Source organism: Ranitomeya imitator, chromosome 5, assembly GCF_032444005.1.
Source record: "Ranitomeya imitator isolate aRanImi1 chromosome 5, aRanImi1.pri, whole genome shotgun sequence".
NCBI classification, from domain to species: domain Eukaryota; kingdom Metazoa; phylum Chordata; class Amphibia; order Anura; family Dendrobatidae; genus Ranitomeya; species Ranitomeya imitator.
In genome coordinates this window covers 593,794,501-593,816,319 of record NC_091286.1, presented here as the reverse complement: position 1 = coordinate 593,816,319, position 21,819 = coordinate 593,794,501, and the positions used below count along the sequence as shown (strand labels likewise).

General features: G+C 42.5%; 1 long non-coding RNA gene across 1 annotated transcript in view; it reads left to right on the top strand.

The window, feature by feature from the left end:
* Nucleotides 1–244: 244 nt before the first annotated feature.
* LOC138638554 (uncharacterized) overlaps nt 245–21,819 on the top strand; it is a 120,112-nt gene continuing 98,537 nt past the window's right edge. The window contains exon 1 of the long non-coding RNA XR_011312517.1: nt 245–419. This is a non-coding gene — a long non-coding RNA (uncharacterized lncRNA). The remainder of the gene's footprint in view (nt 420–21,819) is intronic.

Below are 21,819 nucleotides of genomic sequence, written 5' to 3'. Positions count from 1 at the left end.
CATGCCTGGCAAGCAAAGTTTATTGTTAGCATGGAGGCACAAAATGAGAACAGTGTGTATGTATGTGTAATAAATATATGTTTATACTTACAAAACATAAAAAGTATCTGCTATATGATCCCTGAGGAATGAGTGAGGAAGATATATAAGATATATGGTGGCTCATAATAATAATAATAATAATAATAACGAACCATTATGAGAAATCTTCTAAATGTCCGTCCCTTTTGCTTTCTCTATCCAGCTACAAAATATGATTGGTAGAACAACTAGAAAGGAAATCACAGTCAGCACCGTACTAGCAGACTTACAGGCTAAGTAAACGCCCTTCTTCGAGAATAGAAAGTAGCTGAACAGAACACACTGCTGAAAATAGGACCGTGACGTCGCCTGAGACTCTCAACTTGGCAAAGAATCAGGTAAATACAAACCCAATGATATTTTTGAAGATTCTAATGAACAGTCAGCTACACTTTATTGTGGGTGTAATACTGTTCCAATAATGGAATATTATCAGTGATGAGTGAATATACTCGTTACTCGAGATTTCCCGAGCATGCTCAGGTGACCTCCGAGTATTTTTTAGTGCTCGGAGATTTAGTTTTTATTATTGCTGCAGCTGAATGATTTACATCTGTTAGCCATCTTGATTACATGTGGGGATTCCCTAACAACCAGGCAACCCCCACATGTACTTATGCTGGCTAACAAATGTAAATCATTCAGCTGCGGCAATAAAAACTAAATCACCGAGCTCTAAAAAATACCCGTAGGGCAACCGAGCGTGCTCGGGAAATCTCGAGTAACAAGTATATTAGCTCATCACTAAATATTATCAATCAGCATCCAGTAATGTGCCACAGATCGGACTACTATTTTGGCGTGTTAGATAAATATTATTATAATAATAATATATTTATTTATATAACACCTTCATAGCCTGCATCACTTTATAATTAAGATGGTACACTTATAGATAATATCTAACATGTAGGTAGCAGGGTGGATTAGTGGTTAGCACTGTTAGCACGGGATCAAGTCTCACCAAGGACAACATCTGCAAGGAGCGTGCCTGTTTTCCTTGTGTTTTGGTGGGCTTCCTCTGATTTCATCTCACACCCAAAAGACATACTGATAGGGAATTTAGATTGTGATCACCAATGGGGACATTGATGATGTATGTAAGGATCTGTGGAATTAATGTTGTTGTATTAGTAAGTAATATAAATAAAAAGGAATTACAAAGTATCACATAGTTCAACATTGTAGAAAGAAGGGACCCTGTAATGAAAAAAGTAGTAATGGGAAATCTGAGAAAAGGTAGATTAGAGAAGCAATTTGATAAGCCTGTTAAAAAATGCGTTACAGCCAAACACCAAGAAGTTTAAAACAAAGCAGTCTAAACTAAAACGAGACATACCAAAAACAGACAAAAATCTAATTGTTAAAAATGCAATTAAAAAAATCCACTAGTGCAGTTGAAACGCGTCGACTGGGTCATGTCGACCATGTACATTTTTCTTTTGAATGCACTATATTTTCTTTTGAAAAAGAAAAAGAAAGGGAAAATCCAGTCCTGTTGAGCTGGACTCCAATTTTTTCTATTTTCCTTGATGTGAGGCCAGGGCAAGGCCGGTTTCTGAGCCCCAGGTGGATGAGCATAGAGCAACTGGGTGAGCTGGAATCAAGTTTCTATCAAAAACTACCATATTTTTATACTATAAGATGCACTTTTTTCCCCCAAAAAATTTGAGGAAAATGGGGGTGCTACTTATAGTCGAAATATACTTACAAGTAGTGTGGCGGCAGCAGAAGTCGGGCAAAACTGCGGCGGTCCGACGCTGCAGGGCGATGATCACACTCTCTTCTCAGGATCATGTGGCAGGTTTGGCTGTGCTCTATGGTGCGGGGGTTCCGCAAGCATTTTATGAAAGACTGAAGCCCCCAGACATCCATTACTGCAATGCAGTGGCCTCGGGAAAAATGGCCGCCGGAAGTGGCGCATACTCAGATTGAGATCTAAGCAACAAGATGTCATCCCGAGATCTCAGAAGATGAGATATTGGCACCGAGATCTCGTTTCCGGGATCCCAATCTGAGCATGAGTTTTCCCTGGTGGCCATTTTCCATCGCATCACAGTAATGGATGTGCGGTGGCTCCAGACTTTCAGAAAATGCCGGTGGAACCCCCACACCACAGAGCACAGCCGAACCTGTCACACCATCCTGGAAAGAGAGTGTGATCATAGCCCTGCAGCGTCAGACCGCCGCAGAATCGCCCGACTCCTGCTGCCGTGCAATAAGCGGCCCTGAACCTGCCACACCAGTCTGGGATGGTAGTCATATCGCTGGACCACTGAACACCCCCTGTGACTACGTTCCACCATAGCTTCTTATTCCCCCCAGTAAGCTGAATTCGGACTGTAAGACGGACCCCATTTTGACACAATAATTTTTTTCCCTATTTTTCTTCTGAAAATTTGGGGTGCTTCCTAAGGTCCTGTCTGAACAATATGGTAATCAAAAACTCATTGTGGAAACTTAGCCCCAAACATAACCTCAAGACAGCAGGCATACTGCCTGGGAGTTCTGATAGCCCCACATATGGCTGCAATTAATTGTACTTCTGGCTTGAAAAAGGCCCTTTTTGGCCGAAATATTGCTTCAATTGTCTACCTCAATTGTATTTCACAATGTGATTCTTAAAGGATATAATACAAATTATGTTTTCTCCCTATTTCTTTGGTGTCTCAGAATCTTGGATTTTCTATCCCTTTGGACCTTGTGGGGTGTCTAACCGAATCAGCACGGAGCCACCAAAGGTGCATGAAATCAGCTAGAGAAGGTGAGGCTTATGATAGTATTCATCAGCCAGTACCTATGAAATAAATAAATAAAAAATGGCATGGGTTAGCCTCTATTTTGATAACCAGCTCAAGTAATGGGGCTGCAACACCCAGCTGTTTTTTTTGGCTGGTTATCAAAAATAGCGGGGTCCCCGCATCGGATTTTGTAATTATTTAAATAAGTAAATTAACTAAATGGTGTGGGGTCTCTACCATTTTTGACAACCAGCCAAGCTAAACTAAACAGCTGCCAGCTGGTGTTCTCAGATTGTGAAGGGGCCATGTACATTGGCCATCCCAAGCCTAAAAATAGCAGCCCGCAGCTGCCCCCCCAAAAGGCACATATAATAGATTTGCCAATTCTGACACTTTGCCCGACTCTTCCCACTTACCCTGTTGCAGTGGCAAGTAAGGTGATAGATGTTGGGTTGATGTCAGCTGTTCTATGGCCGCTGACATCAAGCCCAAAGGTTATTGGAGAGCAGTCACATCAGTGTTTAGGCTGCTCTCCACGCCAGCTGGAACACACTGAGCAGAACATGGGAAGATCTGCCTGTGATTGGTGGTATCCTTAATGACATCACCACTGGTCAGAGAAAGGCAGCGCTTCTCACTCTTTGCTCATTGTATTCCAGCTGGCATGGAGAGCAGTCAAATCACTTATGTGACTTCTCTCCAAGTCATGTGGATAATCTTGGGACAGATATGGATTATTTTCTCATCGGACAGGTGAGAAATTTGTGTTTTATTATTTTTTGTCTTTTAAAGGGAATATGGGCATCAATGGATTATCTTCTCATCGGAAAGGTGTGGAAGATGGTTTTTTTATTTTTTAAATTAAGGACTTTATTCTTGCTCTGTCTTTATTAAAATAAGACTATGGGTTTAGTAATGGGGACGTCTTGTATATGCCTCTGCATTACTAACCTGTGAGCTAGATGTAAGCTGACAATGCAAAACTGACATCAATGCCATAATTATTACCCCACTTGCCACTGCACCAGAATTGGCACATCTAATGCATGAGCCTTTTCTGGGGTGGTTGTGAGCTGCTATTTGTAAGCTGAGGAGGGCCAATATCCATGACCCGTCACCAGTCTGAGAATACCAGCCCCCAGCTGTATGACTTAGCTTGGCTGGTTGTCAATAATGGGGGGACTCCATGCCATTTTTTTAAATATTTATTTAATTAAATAAAAATATGGCGTGGTGACCTCTCTATTAGCTTTACCTGTGGTGTTTATCAAAAATAGAGAGGAACCCATGCCATTTTTATTTATTTACTTATTTATTGCACAGGCTCTGGCTGATGAATATTATCATCAGCCTCCCCTGGGACTGGCGGTAACTTTTTTCTGCTGTTCAGAGCCTCTGGTTCACACGCTTTCATCTGACAGTGTAGGAAACTCAGTAACGATCTTACCGTCAATCAGATCCAATGTTTTGTTGCCAATTTTACCTCAGAATTCATCCTTTCGACACCAAGTACATAATGTAAACTTATAATCACAAAAATATCCAAGGAACATATATTCATAACTATAGTGGCTAGAGACTCTCAATGTCCGCCTCTCCATCATTGTCCAGTTAGAAACAGGTGGGTTACTTATATTATACAACCTATATAAGGATATAGAGTATCCAAAAACATCACTCATAGAAATGCAAAATTGAATAGAAATTTTTTATAGAAACAACTATGTAAAAAAAAAAACATGAACCATATAGTAACTAACACATGTTACAGGATTTAAAGAAGGAAAATAAATGAAGTATAAAAAAAGGAAGTGGTATGTGAGGTCAGACTGTGGGTAACAATAAAAATTGTATATTTGTTGAACCAAAGGATACAGATCAAATTCAAAAATACATGTAAAATAAATAACAGTGAATGAAGTTAATCAGTCTATATGGAAAAATCTGCAATGTAGTGCTTACCCATAGTAAAGTCGGTGGACCATGCACAATGCCACAACGGCCCCAATGCGCGTTTCGCAATTTTGCTTTCTCAAGGGGATTGTGTCCAATAGTTTCTCCTATCACTCTTTTGTATGCAGTGTTATTCACAAGTGGGCCAATCATAAATGGCGCGTGCCAGCGCCATCCCGGATCCCAGGTGCATCATGTTCTGGCACTCAGCTCCGACGTGTGGAGTAAATGCATCCATGATATCAGAGACACATGCCGGTAGTTAGCAGAGGCCTTCTCAGACGCAGGAAACTGAGCGTGGTGCACATTGCGCATACATGGTGCCATCTTTGTGGAGTCTAGTGGGGGCAGCCATTTTATAGTGTACACACAGAGAATAATAACAATGACGGAAAAAGAGGAAAACAAAAAATAATACTGTATGGTTGAATCAGAAAAAGTTTGATGAAAAAATCAGTGCAGAGATATCATAAGTGTAAAGGATGAGGCATGTATAGTGATGAGTGACAAGGTGATATTTGATTGAAAATATCTATAAGAAATCCAGAACCCTGTGAAGACAGGAATACCTCAGAATCCCATATCGGATACAATATTGTTCTGCTCCAGGAAGACATCCAGGCCTCTCTTGAACCCCTCGACTGAGTTCGATGGGACTTTTATTTTGGCAAAGACGCATCTCTGTTCAGATCTGTGAATGTCTCTTAGACATGTAGAATTGATATATATGTTCTCTTCCTTCTCTACCTAATCAATTTGTTTTCAATTGCTCCAACAAATCCTCTCCCCTCTTCCATTTTCCTTTTCCTTCCATTCTTCCTTTTTCTCCCTGTTCTTCTGTTACCTTCTTTGTGGTAATTCTAAACAGGCATTATATATACATCAATTTCTATTTACATTATTATTATTATAATTATTTATTATTATAGTGCCATTTAATCCATGGCGCTTTACATGTGAGGAGGGGTATACATAATAAAAACAAGTACAGTAATATTAAACAATACAAGTCATGACTGGTACAGGAGGACAGAGGACCCTGCCCGCGAGGGCTCATGGAACGTCCGCCAGGGCTGTGGGATACTCGGTACTGGGTCCGGTACTTAAAGGGATGTGTAATGGCGGCAGCGACCCAGTCCGTGGCCCCGGGTGCCCATTTTAAAGGGACGGTCTTTAAAGGGGTTAGTTGAATAATAAAAGTTTGTGACGCCACCTGTGGTTTTCGGTCTGGGGTGACCGACGCTGGTTAAAGGGGTTAACTGGGGTGATGTTATGGCAGCAGGGATGATATGGCTTCAAATAGGTGAAGCTGGGTCCCCAGGACTCCCAGTGTAATAGATGAAGATGGTGATAGGTGGTGTAGTAAGAAACGGAGGACACAGGTTTGCAGTCTCTTTACCTCTTTACTTGATTCAAGGCAGCCACAGTCCAGGGTACTGGATTACCGGATGCTCATGTGATCTGGCTGGCTTGGAATGGAATTGGGAATCCTTTGAACCAGGTGGGGTTGGAAGCCTTCCTTCTAGCGCGTGGTGTTGAAGTCCTAATCCCAACGGTAACCCTAACCACACCTCTAACCCAGATACACCCCTAACCCTAATCCCAACCCTATTCCCAACCGTAAATGTAATCCAAACCCTAACCCTAACTTTAGCCCCAACCCTAACCCTAACTTTAGCCCCAACCCTAACTGTAGCCTTAACCCTAGCCCCAACCTTAACCCTAGCCCTAACCCTAGCCCTAAGCCTAGCCCGAACCCTAACCCTAGCCCTAACCCTAACCCTAACCCTAGCCCTAACCCTAACCCTAGCCCTAGCCCTAACCCTAGCCTTAACCCTAACTCTAATGGGAAAACGGAAATAAATACATTTTTTTAATTTTTTAATTTTTACCTAACTAAGGGGGTGATAAAGGGGGGTTTGATTTACTTTTATAGTGTTTTTTTAGCGGATTTTTATGATTGGCAGCCGTCACACACTGAAAGACGCTTTTTATTGCAAAAAATATTTTTTGCGTTACCACATTTTGAGAGCTATAATTTTTCCATATTTGAGTCCACAGAGTCAGGTAAGGTCTTGTTTTTTGCGGGACGAGTTGACGTTTTTATTGATAATATTTTCAGGCACGTGACATTTTTTGATCGCTTTTTATTCCTATTTTTGTGAGGTAGAATGACCAAAAACCAGCTATTCATGAATTTCTTCTGGGGGAGGTGTTTATACCTATCCGCGTTTGGTAAAATTGATAAAGCAGTTTTATTCTTTGGGTCAGTACGATTACAGCGATACCTGATTTATATCTTTTTTTATGTTTTGGCGCTTTTATATGATAATAACTATTTTATAGAAAAAATAATTATTTTTGCATCGCTTTATTCTGAGGACTATAACTTTTTTTAAAATTTTTTATTTTCAAACTTTTCAAGACATATAAACAAGTAAACAGTCATACAGGTTACATGAATCGGATGAGGGTGGATACATATTTAAAATGGAATATACTGTCGAATTTCGGCCGAACCCTCATTGCGGATTAATAGCCGGGAGTGTCCACAGTTCTGGTTGTGGCAGAACTGATATGAGATCCAAGTAATAGGCTATGCAATCCGTAACCTGAGTCTCAAGAAGATATCGTTCAGAAATTAAAACCAACAATAACAATAAGACAATCAAAGAAAAATAAAAAATAAGAAGGAAGGGGAGAGGGGGTGGGGGGTGTACCGGGGGAGGGGAAGGGGCTCGAGGTGAGGGGGGAGAGAAGCGGTCAAAGCAGAACTCCTTATACAAAAATACCCTGTCAGAGATAAAAAACGGTCAGAATGAAACCAAAAACATACGGGGAGCAGAACAGATAATTTTGACCGATTAGGAAGCAGAGAACAGGGCGAATATCGAGCATGACTCAATCAATTAGGTAATTGAGCTGTATCTGGGTCCATCACAGTGCAGTAAAAGAACCTTAGGAGAAACAAGTTAGCACAACCATATATTGTGTAAGGAGAATAGTGAATGGGAGACTAAGGGGTAGTTTGAGATGCTAGCTGCCAGGGCAGACAAACACAAAAGAATTTGTCATGCGTATGTGAATCCCAACTGGTCAACTCTTCCATCCTGAAGATGTCCTGGGCATTTTTAAGCCATTCATTGATATGAGGGGGGGGACGTTTGTCTCCAGTGTATGGCGATCAAGTGCTTGGCAGCGGCTATTAGAAGGGGGAGTAGGTCATGCTTCTTAGGTTTGTAGGACTTCGTGGGGAGGGACAGTAGAACCTCTTGAGGAGTCAAATTCTGAGTTATTAGTTTCATCTGGCGGAGTCGGTTAAAAATCTCCTCCCAAAATTTAGCGATAATTGGGCACGACCAAAAAATGTGTGCCAAAGAGCCTCTAGTCTTCATACATCTCCAGCACAGAGGAGAGTCCGAGAGGCCAAAGTGGTAGAGCGACTCAGGGGTTCTGTACCATCTGGAGAGGACTTTAAAGGCATTCTCCTGGAGCAAGACACATCTTGAGAACCCATGTGAGTGTTCCAAGACCTGCGCTGTTTCTCTGTTGGAGAGAGATATGTTCAGCTCAGACTCCCATGAGGAGATATATAGGGGTTTAAAGTGAGATTTAGGGGAAATTAAGTTATGATATAGTTTGGAAATTAATTTAGGGGGTGTAGGGTTGAGTTTAAGAAGAAGTTCCAGCCAGAGCCAATCTGAATTAATTTGGATGTCTTAAGCCTAGAAATAATATATTGTACATGGTGGATTTGAATGAAATCTTTGGGTTGTTTCTTGGCATCTCGAGGCCAACTGTTTGTGCAACTAATTTGGTTGGAGAGTAGGTGTGAAATTGGGAGGGTCGGCAGGGATTTCCAGAGGTCAAATGTGTCTATATATTTTGGTTCAATGAGCCAAGGTATAACTCCCAGAGGCATACTGTCCAAAAAAAGGCAACGTGGCCAGTTGTTCTGGACTAGCTTCTTCCTTATAGTCAGGGTGTTGCTGGTTATTTCCTCCAGAGAATTTTGTGGGGGGGCAACAGAGGTCTAGATACTTCTCCGCCTCACCTCCCATTAACAAGCGTTCAAGATTAGGGGTTTTTGGATCATGTCTTGATTTAACCAGGCACATCCACCTAGCCAGATGGATCGCCTGGTAGTAGGTCTTAAAGTTAGGGAGTCCAAGGCCACCTTTCCTTTTCGGGAGTGAAAGTATTTTGAAGGGTAGTCTAGCCCTCCTGCCCCTCCACACATACCCATTGACTATTTTATTGGCTGAAGTGAAGAAAGATTTGAGGAGAGGTATGGGAATCATGGTCATATGGTAGAATATTTTTGGTAGGATGTATGACTTAATTATATTTATCCTCCGGATCCATGAGATAAATGGCAAGTCATAGGATTTAAGAAGTGTTTGGAGATTATCTAGAAGGGGTACAAAATTGTATTTATACAGAGATGAGGGATCAGCAGTGAGAAAGATTCCTAGATATTTCAGTTTGTCTGCGAGCCATTTGAAGGGGGTAGACTTTTTAAGATCCAAGACTGCTTTGACCGGTAACGAAACATTCATGACTTCCGATTTGTGCATATTAACTTTGAAGTTGGAGATGACCCCAAACTCGTCAAGAAGTTTCAGGATAGAGGGAAAAGCAGTCGTTGGATTTGAGATCACGATCATAAGGTCATCCGCGAATGCAGCTGTTTTAAATTCTGTTTGTTCCACGATTAGACCTCTGATCAACTCCTCCTGTCTTATTCTTTGTATTAAAGTCTCCATAACTAGCACAAAGAGGGTGGGGGAGAGAGGGCAGCCTTGTCTGGTTCCATTCCTAATCCCAAAGGAATCTGAAAGTAACCCGTTGACCCTGACTCTAGCGGTTGGAACAGAGTACAGAGTCATGATGGCATCAATAAAAGGTTGGGGGAAGTCAAACTTCCGTAAAGTGCATACCATGTAGTGCCAACTGACTCTGTCAAAGGCTTTCTCAGCATCAGTAGATAACAGAGCCAACGGGGTTCCAGAGCGTTTGGCATGTGAAATGGCTAAGAGGATTTTTAGGGCATTGTCTTTACCCTCTCGTCCCCTGACAAAGCCCACTTGATCAGGGTGAACCAGGGACTCGAGGACGATGTTGATCCTTGATGCAAGGATTTTTGCCCAAAGTTTCAGATCTGAATTCAACAAAGATATTGGGCGGTAGTTACCACATTGGCTGCCGTCTCTCCCCTCCTTTGGGATAACAGATATGTGTGCTTCTAAAGTTTGTTTAGTTGGGGGGTTTCCTGCCAGGAAGGAGTTAAAAAGAGAGGCCAAGCGTGGAAGAAGTATGTCTGAGAATTTTCTATAATAGGACATTGGGAAGCCGTCCGGGCCTGGAGTCTTATTGATTGCCATGTTTTGTAAAGTGTCGCTAATTTCTTGGCAGGTGACTTGGGCTAAGAGAGCCGAATGGTCTTTAATTTGGACTTTCGGGAGGGAAAGAGGGGCTAGGAATTCCTGGATCCTATCTGCAGCAGTTATACAGTCTTTCATGGGGTCAGAGGCTTCTAAGTTATAGAGGGATTGGTAGTAGCATCTGAACGTCTCTGCAATATCTTCGGACCTGTCGACCCTCGTGTTTGGATCTTTATGAATATGCTTTATAAATTTGTTTTCTCTCTGCTTTTTAAGAAGATGAGAAGTCAGTCTGCTATTCTTATTTCCGTGTACATAGAAACGGTGTTTACAATGCATGAAGATCTTTGCAGATTTAATGTTAAGCAAATCTTTTAATTTATTACGAAGGGCCACCAGGTCCTGTTGTAGATTCTGAGTGTTAGTTTTTTTGTGGAGGCGTTCTGTGGTTGCTATTTGATGTAAAAGAGACATCATTTCTTTCTCCCTCTGTTTTTTTGCATGGGCACCGATTGATATGAGCTCCCCTCGAAGGACAGCTTTGTGTGCTTCCCATATATTGGGTGTAAGTGGACCGTCTGCGACATTTTCTGTAAAATAACGCAACATCGTATATTTTATTTTTTCCAAATTTTGTGGGTTATCCATTAGGGATTCATTTAGTCTCCAGGATGTTGCAGGGCGGGGCAAGGTGTCAATGGCAATATCTATAAAGATCGGGGCATGGTCAGGTATTGTGATTTGGCCTATATTGGCGGATTTAACTAGACTGAGAGATCGCGACTGAATTAAGATGAGATCAATGCGGTGATAGGATGAGTGAGGATGGGAAAAGAAAGTAAAATCTTTAGTGGTGGGGTGAATAATACGCCATGGGTCGATAAGATGGAGGGTAGATAACTTGTTCAGTAGGTTGTGTCTCGCTTTCTGTGATATGAAGGAAAGACTGCTTGAGGAGTCAATCTCAGGGTCCAAAGTGATATTAAAGTCACCACCCACAATTAGTAACCCTTCTGAGAAGAGTTGCAGCACCTCCAATGTTTTGGTGATCCACTGGGTCTGCTGTTTATTAGGTGCATACAAGTTGGCAAAAGTAACTAAAGTGTTGGCTAGGTGGCGTTTGACAAAAATATATCTCCCTTCATGGTCACTCAATGTATCCCTGGGTGAGAATGGTAGGCCTTTTTTTAGCGCAATACTAACACCTTTGGATGCAGAAGAGTTACAACTATTGAACCAGGTTGGGTATGGGGAGAAGGAGGTATTAGGGGTTCTACCATTTTTGAAGTGTGTTTCTTGGAGGAAGGCTACCTGAGTTTTTTGTTTCTTTAGAAGAGTAAAAATTTGGTTTCTTTTTGCAGGTGCATTAAGGCCTTTAACATTAAAAGAGGCAACTGTGATGGATCCAGAGCTCACCTTATCATTCATACTCGTCATGTGTTAGACAAGAGTTTGTCCTACCCCGGTACCTAAGGAAAGAAAGGGAGAAACAAAACATGAATAACAAACTTTGTACATTTAAGCACTCGCCCATCGCAGGGGGGGGGGGTAGTAACACCCAGACATAGGCGAGGGTAGTCCAAGTTGTGATAACTCTTAATGCAATGAGAAGAGCAAAATAAACATTTTTAGAAAGAACTTAGAGAGGCAGACGTGGTTGCTTAAAAAGCAAAACAAATAGAGTAGTTGTTCTGTTCTTACTTATAAAAACAGGAGGGGAGAAAAAGGGAACTCATGGTGGTTGTTTCTTGGGGTCTTGTTTCTTGACTTTGGGAGATGTATGTTTCTTCTTTTGTGATCACTCTGGGGGTTTCTTCATTGAGGGTAGGCTCCAGCTGGAGTCGACTGGCATCCAGGAAGGTATATCAATTGGTGTGATATTTAGAGTCTCCCAAGCCTTGTGAAGATCCTCTGGGGTACGAATTGTAAGTTGACGGCTAGCGGTGTTCACTGCAAGGCCGAATGGGAATAGCCATTTATATGTCAGATTCTTGGCTTTCAGAGCGGCAAGAAGAAGCCTGAGTATCCGTCTTTTTGCTAATGTAGATGGGGCCAAATCTTGAAAAAGTTGAATTTGTGAGCTGTCATATATAATTTTGTCTTGTAAGCTAGCGCATGCCAGGATGGCGGCTGTGTCATCGTAGCTAAGAAGGCCACAAATAATGTCTCTGGGTGGTTCTTCAGCTTTTGGTTTAGGCCTTAGAGCGCAATTAATTCTTTCAATAATAATTTTTGAGGCCCTCTCTGTGTCTAAAAGATTAGCAAAGATTTCCCTCGCCACCTTGTCTAGCGCTTCTCGAGCGAAGGACTCTGGAACCCCTCTTATCCGGATATTTTTCCTTCTACTCCTGTTCTCTTGATCTTCAACAGCTAATAGCGCTACGTTTAGATGTTGTTGCTGTTTGAGGGCTTGATCATTTAGGCAGGTAACAGCTTCCACTATGTCAACGTTTGCAGTTTCTAGTGACTCGACCCTGTGGCCTAGGTGCTGAAGGTCAGCTCGCATACCCGAGACTTCCTCTAAGAGTGGCTCCATGTTTTGGGCCATCAACTTTTTCATGAAGGCTCTGGAGATAGGGGCTATGTCTGCTATAGCGAAGTCACTGTCAGAATCAGCATCACTGAGGTCCGATTCATCTATGTTTTCGGATGAGATCGCTTTTTTGAGGGACCGCCTAGTAGGAGTTTGAGAGACCTCGTTTTTTTTTTTAGGTATGAGTCAAGAGCGCCATGAGCACCCTTCTTCTGGTCGTCTGCCATGGCTTTGTTTGCAAGTTTTTCACGTTCTTTTTGTGATTTAACCATCTTGAGAGCGTCAGAAATGTGAAGTGCTGCAATCACAACTTGGACAAAGAGGAAAAAATTCAGTCACTCATTGTATTGGATTTAAAGCGTATATTCAGGATGGACACTAGGTGTCACTATAAGCTCAGGAAATAGCAACACTGTCTTGCTGAACGTTTCTAATCAACTCAGTCTAAGATGTAGTTTCCTGTTTACGTGTACACAAGTGTTTTATGCACAGTACCGCTTTAAACTGATCCAGTCCAGCAAGGGTTAAAACAATTGGGTATGGGGCAGCAGGAGATGAAGCGTGCTTATGGGTTGCAGGCTTGATGTTATCCCAGCATGAGGTGCAGCCCTCTATGTCTATGCACACTGGTGGTATTGCGGGCACCCTCCACAAATAGTTAATTCAGCTCCACAGGTGGCAGGCAGATGGGTATGGGGCAGCAGGAAATGAAGCGTGCTTATGGGTTGCAGGCTTGATGTTATCCCAGCATGAGGTGCAGCCCTCTGTGTCTATGCACACTGGTGGTATTGCGGGCACCCTCCACAAATAGTTAATTCAGCTCCACAGGTGGCAGGCAGATGGGTAAGGGGCAGCAGGGAACAAAGTTCGGCTATATACCGCAGTCTGGAGATGGCCCCAACAAGGCACAGCCCTCCCCTCAGCAAGCAGGGATTCTCCCCACACCAGGCGGTGACCTAAGATGGCGGCAGAGTTGGCGGGAAATCCCCAGCTCTCTCAAGTCACCTTCAGGGAGATGTCAGGGGCGTTCACTGGGTCGCCGAGGGAGCGGAGCGCCGCCACGGATGGTGAGCTCGCCTTGTGGTGCCGCTGATCAGAGCGTTCTCCCCTCTCCGCAGGCACTGCCGTACAAGCCAGGGGACGGCCCGCCGTGGCGTCAGTCAGTCCGCCGGAGAGCACCGCCAGGAGCGCTGGGCCGGAGGGAGCACCGCTGAAGGTAAGCGGTGAGCCGCATAAGCAGCCAGCCGAGGCAGCAGAGGGGACGTGGGGAGGAGGGGGACTCGTACTTCCCTTTTTCCGCTGCAGTCCGGTGCAGGCTCCGCCCGTGGGTCTGTTAAAGATGGCGGCGATGCCGCTGTCTCGCCCCCGCTCTCTTCTCAGGGCTCGGGTCTCCCACCGAGACGGGACCGCCGACCTCCCGCAGGCAACTCCAGGGCCAGACCACACTTCTTCCCTGTCGCAGGGGCTGTTTTTGCGCCTTTTAGCTGGTTTTTAATCCTGGGAATCAGGAGCAGAGCAGGAGCTCCATAAAAAGGCGGCCGCTTTTCTTCCCAGCCAGGCCACGCCCTGCTTTTTTTTTCCTAAGGACTATAACTTTTTTAACTTTTTCGCTGATGATGCTGTATGGTGGCTTGTTTTTTCGGGACAAGATGACGTTTTCAGCGGTACCATGGTCATTTATATCTGTAATATGTGTTATTCCACTTTTTGTTTGGCGGTATGAGAATAAAGCGTTGTTTTTTGCCTGTTTTTTTTTTTTTTACGGTGTTCACTGAAGGGGTTAACTAGTGATATAGTTTTATAGGTGGTGTCGTTATGTACGCGGCGATACTAAATATGTGTACTTTTATTGTTTTTTTATTATTTAGATAAAGAAATGTATTTATAGGAACAATATATATATATATTTTGGATTTTTTTTTTTTTTTTTTTTACACATTGGAATATTTTTACACTATAACATTGCCCCGGGGGGGGGGGGGGAGGAACGGTATCATGTTATAGTGTAAGAACGCTGATCAGCGATCTAACGTGCACTTCTGGAGGCTTCCCGGCGCCTGCTCCGAGCAGGCGCAGTGAAGCCACCTCCCTGCAGGACCCGAATGCCGCGGCCATTTTGGATCCGGGCCTGCAAGGAGGAGGAGGTAAGAGACCCTCGCAGCAACGCGATCACACCGCGTTGCTGCGGGGGTCTCAGGGAAGCCCGCAGGGAGCCTCCTCCCTGCGCGATGTTCAATTGGGAGCAGCAACTGTTTATTTAGGCAGAGATTGATTGGTTCTCTGACTATGGCATCATTGCAGCTCGCTATTGGCTAGGGACAAGGGCCTGAATTTGTCCACCTGTAGTAAGACAATTTGCCAATTTTGCTTTTTTATTTCAAACCAACAAAATTTCACACAAAACAAGTTCTACAGTATATAAGACAATAGTCAATTATTGTAATAAAAATATTTTGCAATCTCTAACAGGCCAAGAGGCCTTTAAAAATTTTAGCAGCCCGTGTTTAAGGAAAACACATGAGAGGAGAGCCGGGGGATACGGATTCCAGGGTTCTGGTGGTATATTGGACTTAACCGTTAGATGCATGCTACTCTCATAATTCATATCTAGATGTCGGTGACGCTCGGTCTAGAGTTTCCAATGATAGATAATTGATGCTGGCCACCTTGCACAAAAGACAGCATGGGGCTCTAGCTATGCTCCTTCTTGCCTTCATTAACACGTGGCCTCTAATTCTCTAACTATTTGGCAAATGTTCTGTTCTATTGGGGATTTGTGTACTCATCCCAAGGGTGGTGGTTCACTTTACAATGTTAAACTGCATGGATAACTAAATTAATCCATTCATGATTGGAGGAATTTTCGTTTTTGCGTTTTCGCTTTTTGCTCCCCTTCTTTCCAGAGGCATAACTTTTTTATTTTTCTGTGAATATGGCCATGTGAGGGCTTATTTTTTGTGCAACGAGTTGTACTTTTGAAGAACACCATTGGTTCTAACATATCATGTACTGGAAAATGGGTAAAAAATCCAATGCGGTGTATTTGCAAAAAAAGTGCATTTCCACAATTGTTTTTTGCTTTGCTTCTTTACTGTATTCAGTAAATGCTAAAACTGACCTACCATGATGATTCTCTAGGTCATTACAAGTTCGTAGACACCAAAAATGTTTAGGTTCTTTTTTATCTAAGCGGTGAAAAAAAATTCCAAAATTTGTTAAAAAAATGGCTCCATGTTCCAATACCCATAGAGTCTACATTTTTCGTGATCTCGGGTTGGGTGAGGGCTTATTTTTAGCACGTCAAGCTGTTTTTAATGATACCATTTTGGCACAGATACAATGTTTTGCTTGCCCCTTACTGCATGTTAACCCCTTTACCCCCAAGGGTGGTTTGCACGTTAATGACCAGGCCAATTTTTACAATTCTGAGCACTGTCCCTTTATGAGGTTATAACTCTGGAACACTTCAACGGATCACAGTGATTCTGACAGTATTTTCTCATGTCATATTGTACTTCATGATAGTGGTAAAGTTTCTTTGATATTACCTGCATTTATTTGTGAAAAAAAATGGAAATTCGTCAAAAATGTTGAAAATTTCACAATTTTCCAAATTTGAAATTTTATGCCCTTAAATCACAGAGATATGTCACACAAAATACTTAATAAGTAACATTTCCCTCATATCTACTTTACATCAGCACAATTTTAGAACTAAAATTTATTTTTGTTGGGGAGTTATAAGGGTTAAAATTTGACCAGCAATTTCTCATTTTTACAAAACCATTTTTTTTTAGGGACCACATCTCATTTGAAGTCATTTTGAGGGGTCTATATGATAGAAAATAACCAAGTGTGACACCATTCTAAAAACTGCACCCCTCAAGGTGCTCAAAACCACATTCAAAAAGTTTATTTACCCTTCAGGTGTTTCACAGGATTTTTTGGAATGTTTAAATAAAAATGAACATTTAACTTTTTTTCACAAAAATATTATTTCAGTATTTCAGCTCCAATTTGTTTTATTTTACCAAGGGTAACAGGAGAAAATGGACCGCAAACGTTGTTGTACAATTTGTCCTGAGTACGCGGATATCCCATATGTGGGGGTAAACCACTGTTTTGGCACATGGCAGAGCTTGGAAGCAAAGGAGTGCCATTTGACTTTTCAATGCAAAATTGACTGGAATTGAGATGGGATGCCATGTTGCGTTTGGAGAGCCCCTGATGTGCCTAAACATTGAAACCCCCCACAAGTGACACCATTTTGGAAAGTAGACCCCCTAAGGAACTTATTTAGATGTGTGGTGAGCACTTTGACCCATTAAGTGATTCACAAAAGTTTATAATGCAGGGTCGCAAAAATAAAAAATTATATTTTTTCACAAAAATGATCTTTTCGCCTCCAATATTTTATTTTCCCAAGGGTAAGAGAAGAAATTGGACCGCAAAAGTCGTTGTGCAATTTATCCTGAGTATGCTGATACCCCATATGTGGGGGTAAACCACTGTTTGGGCACAAGGGAGAGCTCGGAAGGGAAGGAACGCCATTTGACTTTTCAATGCGAAATTGACAGGAATTGAGATGTGACGCAATGTTGCGTTTGGAGAGCCACTGATGTGCCTAAACATTGAAACCCCCCACAAGTGACACCATTTTGGAAAGTAGACCCCCTCAGGAACTTATCTAGATGTGTGTTGAGCACTTTGACCCATTAAGTGATTCACAGACGTTTATAATGCAGAGCCGTAAAAATAAACAATCATATTTTTTTCACAAAAATGATTTTTCGCCCCCAATTATTTAATTTCCCAAGGGTAAGAGAAGAATTTGGACCCCAAAAGTTGTTGTGCAATGTATCCTAAGTATGCTGATACCCCTTATTTGGGGGTAAACCACTGTTTGGGCGCATGGCAGAGCTCGGAAGGGAAGGAGCGCCATTTGACTTTTCAATGCAAAATTGACTGGAATTGAGATGGGACGCCATGTTGCGTTTGGAGAGCCACTGATGTGCCTAAACATTGAAACCCCCCACAAGTGACACCATTTTGGAAAGTAGTCCCCCTAAGGAACTCATCTAGATGTGTTATGAGAGCTTTGAACCCCCAAGTGTTTCACTTCAGTTTATAACGCAGAGCCGTGAAAATAAAAAAAAAATTTCCCACAAAAATTATTTTTTAGCCCCCACTTTTGTATTTTCCCAAGGGTATCAGGAAAAATTGGACCCCAAAAGTTGTTGTCCAATTTGTTCTGAGTGCACTGATACCCCATATGTGGGGGGAACCACCATTTGGGTGCATGGGAGAGCTCGGAAGGGAAGGAGCGCCATTTGGAATGCTGACTTGGAATGGTCTGCAGGCGTCAAATTGCGTTTGCAAAGCCTCTAATGCAGGGGTCCCCAACTCCAGTCCTCAAGGCCCACCAACATGTCATGTTTTCAGAATTTTAGTCTTGCCCAGGTAATAATTGCATCACCTGTGCAATGCAAAGGAAATCCTGAAAACATGACCTGTTGGTGGGCCTTGAGGACTGGAGTTGGGGACCCCTGCTCTAATGTACCTAAACAATAGAAACCCCCACAAGTGACCTTATATTGGAAACTAGACCCCCCAAGGAACTTATCTAGATGTGTTGTGAGAATTTTGAACCCCCTAAGTGTTTCACTACAGTTTATAGGGCAGAGCCGTGGAAATAAAAAATTCTTTTTTTTTTCCACAAAAATTATTTTTAGTCCCCAGTTTTTTATTTTTTCCAAGGGTAACAGTTGAAATTGAACCCCACAAGTTTTTGTCCAATTTGTCCTGAGTACACTGATACCCAATATGTGGGGGGGAACTACTGTTTGGGCACATGGCAGAGCTCGGAAAGGAAGGAGTGCAATTTGGAATGCAGACTTAGATGGATTGGTCTGCAGGCGTCACATTACATTTACAGAGCCCCTAATGTACATAAACAGTAGAAACCCTGCACAAGTGACCCCATATTGGAAACTAGACCCCCCATGGAACTTGATTGATTCCCATAGTCCTATTTCAGGCAGGCTGAAGTCTTTTCAAACATCAATAACTCACATATTCCTTTGTGAAAAGATATATCCCAAAGGAAAAACGAAGTGAAGAGAAAAAGGTATTATTAAAAATTATGTTTATTAACAATAATTAAAAGCTTAACAATCAAGTACACCAAGTGGGGATAAAAAGACAGGGGGAATGTTTACCACCAGACAAAATCTGGGGAGACGAACCTACTCCATACCACCACGGGTTAAATATAATGAGATTTAAACCCCGAGTGTCACATGGGATATAATTAGTGGTGACACCAATATATGTAAACCAGGCAGCACAAAAAAGGCACACGATATTGGTAAATTGCTCCTAGCAGTCGAAAATTAACCGATATACGGCCACTGTAAAGAGTATTCCCCTTATAAACTGACACAGAAAATCTACAAATATATCCAGTAGTGCAAGGAATTTTGCTAACAAGCTGGAAAATTGATTTCCCTATAAGAGAACAGAGGAGGAAAAGTTCCTACTAAAGGGGAAAAAAAGGAGACTCATACAGATGGTCAGTGGGTTAATTACCTGCTGTGTGGATGAAGGTGCATAGGTGCCTAACACAGGTGGCAGGAGGCAAGTGCGGATCCCCAGCGCCCGACAAGCGCTGTTTCGCCGTAGCTTCTTCCAGTGGGGGCGAGGACCCCATGGAACTTATCTAGATGTGTTGTGAGAACTTTGAACCCCCAAGTGTTTCACTACAGTTTATAACGCAGAGCCGTGAAAATAAAAAATCCTTTTTTTTCCACAAAAAATATTTTTTAGCCCCCAGTTTTGTATTTTTCCAAGGGTAACAGTTGAAATTGAACTCCAAAAGTCGTTGTCCACTTTGTCCTGAGTACGCTGATACCCAATATGTGGGTGGGAACCACCGTTTGGGCGCATGGCAGAGCTCGGAAGGGAAGGAGCGCCATTTGCAATGCAGCTAATGGATGGATTGGACTGCAGGCATCATGTTGCATTTGCAGAGCCCCTCATGTAACTAAACAGTGGAAACTCCACACAAGTGACCCCATATTGGAAACTAGACCCCTCAAGGAACTTATCTAGATGTGTTGTGAGAACTTTGAACCCCCAAGTGTTTCAAAACAGTTTATAACGCTGAGCAGTGAAAATAAAAAATCTTTTTTTTTCACCAAAAATTATTTTTAGCCCTCAGTTTCCTATTTTCCAAAGGGTAACAGGGGCAATTGGACCACAAAAGTTGTTGTCCAATGTGTCCTGAGTACGCTGATACCCCATATGTTGAGCTTAACCCCTGTTTGGGTGCACGGGAGAGCTCGGAAGGGAAGGAGCACTGTTTTACTTTTTCAACGCAGAATTGGCTGGAATTGAGATCGGACGCTATGTCGCATTTGGAGAGTCCCTAATGTGCCTAAACAGTGGAAACCCCCCAACTGAAACCCTAATCCAAACATAACCCTAACCCTAATCTCAACGGTAACCCTAGCCATACCCCTAACCCTGACACACCCCTAACCCTAATCCCAACCCTATTCCCAACCGTAAATGTAATCCAAACCCTAACCCTAACTTTTGCCCCTACCCTAACCCTAACTTTAGCCCTAACCCTTACTCTAGCCCTAACCCTAACCCTAACCCTAACCCTAACCCTAGCCTTAACCCTAACCCTAGCCCTAACCCTAATGGGAAAATGGAAATAAATAAAAATTTTTAATTGTTTTATTTTTCCCTAACTAAGGAGGTGATGAAGGGGGGTTTGATTTACTATTTATAGTGTTTTTTTTAGTGGATTTTTATGACGCTTTTTATTGCAAAAAATATTTTTTGCGTTACCACATTTTGAGAGCTATAATTTTTCCATATTTTGGTCCACAGAGTCATGTGAGGTCTTGTTTTTTGCGGGACGAGTTGACATTTTCATTGGTAACATTTTCGGGCATGTGACATTTTTTGATCGCTTTTTATTCTGATTTTTGTGAGGCAGAATGACCAAAAAGCAGCTATTCAAGAATTTCTTTTGGGGGGGGGGGGAGCATTTATACTGTTCCGCATTTGGTAAAATGGATAAAGCAGTTTTATTCTTCAGGTCAGTATGATTACAGTGATACCTCACTTACAGTATATCTTTTTTTATCTTTTGGCTCTTTTATACGATAAAAACTATTTTATAGAAAAAATAATTATTTTTGCATTACTATATTCTGAGGAGTATAACTTTTTTATTTTTTCGCTGCTGATGCTGTATGGTGGCTCATTGTTTGCGGGACAAGATGACGTTTTCAGCGGTACCATGGTTATTTATATCCGTCTTTTTGTTCACGTGTTATTCCACTTTTTGTTTGTCAGTATGATAATAAAGCGTTGTTTTTTGCTTTGGTTTTTTTTTTATACGGTGTTCACTGAAGGGATTAACTAGTGAGACAGTTTTATAGGTTGGGTCATTACGGACGCGGCGATACTAAATATGTGTACTTTTATTTTTTTTTATCTATTTAGATAAAGGAATGTATTTATGGGAACAATATATTTTTTTTATTACTTATTTAGGAATTTTTTTTTTATTTTCACACGTATAATTTTTTTTTTTTTTTTTTTTTTACTTTTTTACTTTGCCCCCGGGGGTGGGGGTGGGGGGGATCACATTATTTTGACAGATCGCTGATCTGACACTTTGCTGTGCACTGTGTCAGATCAGCGATCACACAGGCACAGCATGGAGGCTTACCAGCGCTTGCTCTGAGCAGGCGCTGTGAAGCCACCTCCCTGCAGGACCCAGATGCAGCCCCGCGGCCATTTTGGATCTGGGCCTGCAGGGAGGAGGAGGTAAGAGACCCTTGCCGCAACGCAATTACATCGCGTTGCTCCGAGGGTCTCAGGGAAGCACGCAGGGAGCCCCCTCCTTGCGCGATGCTTCCCTCTACGGCCGGAACACTGCAATCATGTTTGATCGCAATGTGCTGGCGGTTAATGTGCCGGGGGTGGTCCGTGACCACTCCTTGCATATAGTGCCGGATGTCAGCTGCGATAGTCAGCTGACCGCTGGCCGCGATCGGCCGCGCTTCCCCAGTGAGGAGCGCGGCTGATCGCACTGGACGTACTATTC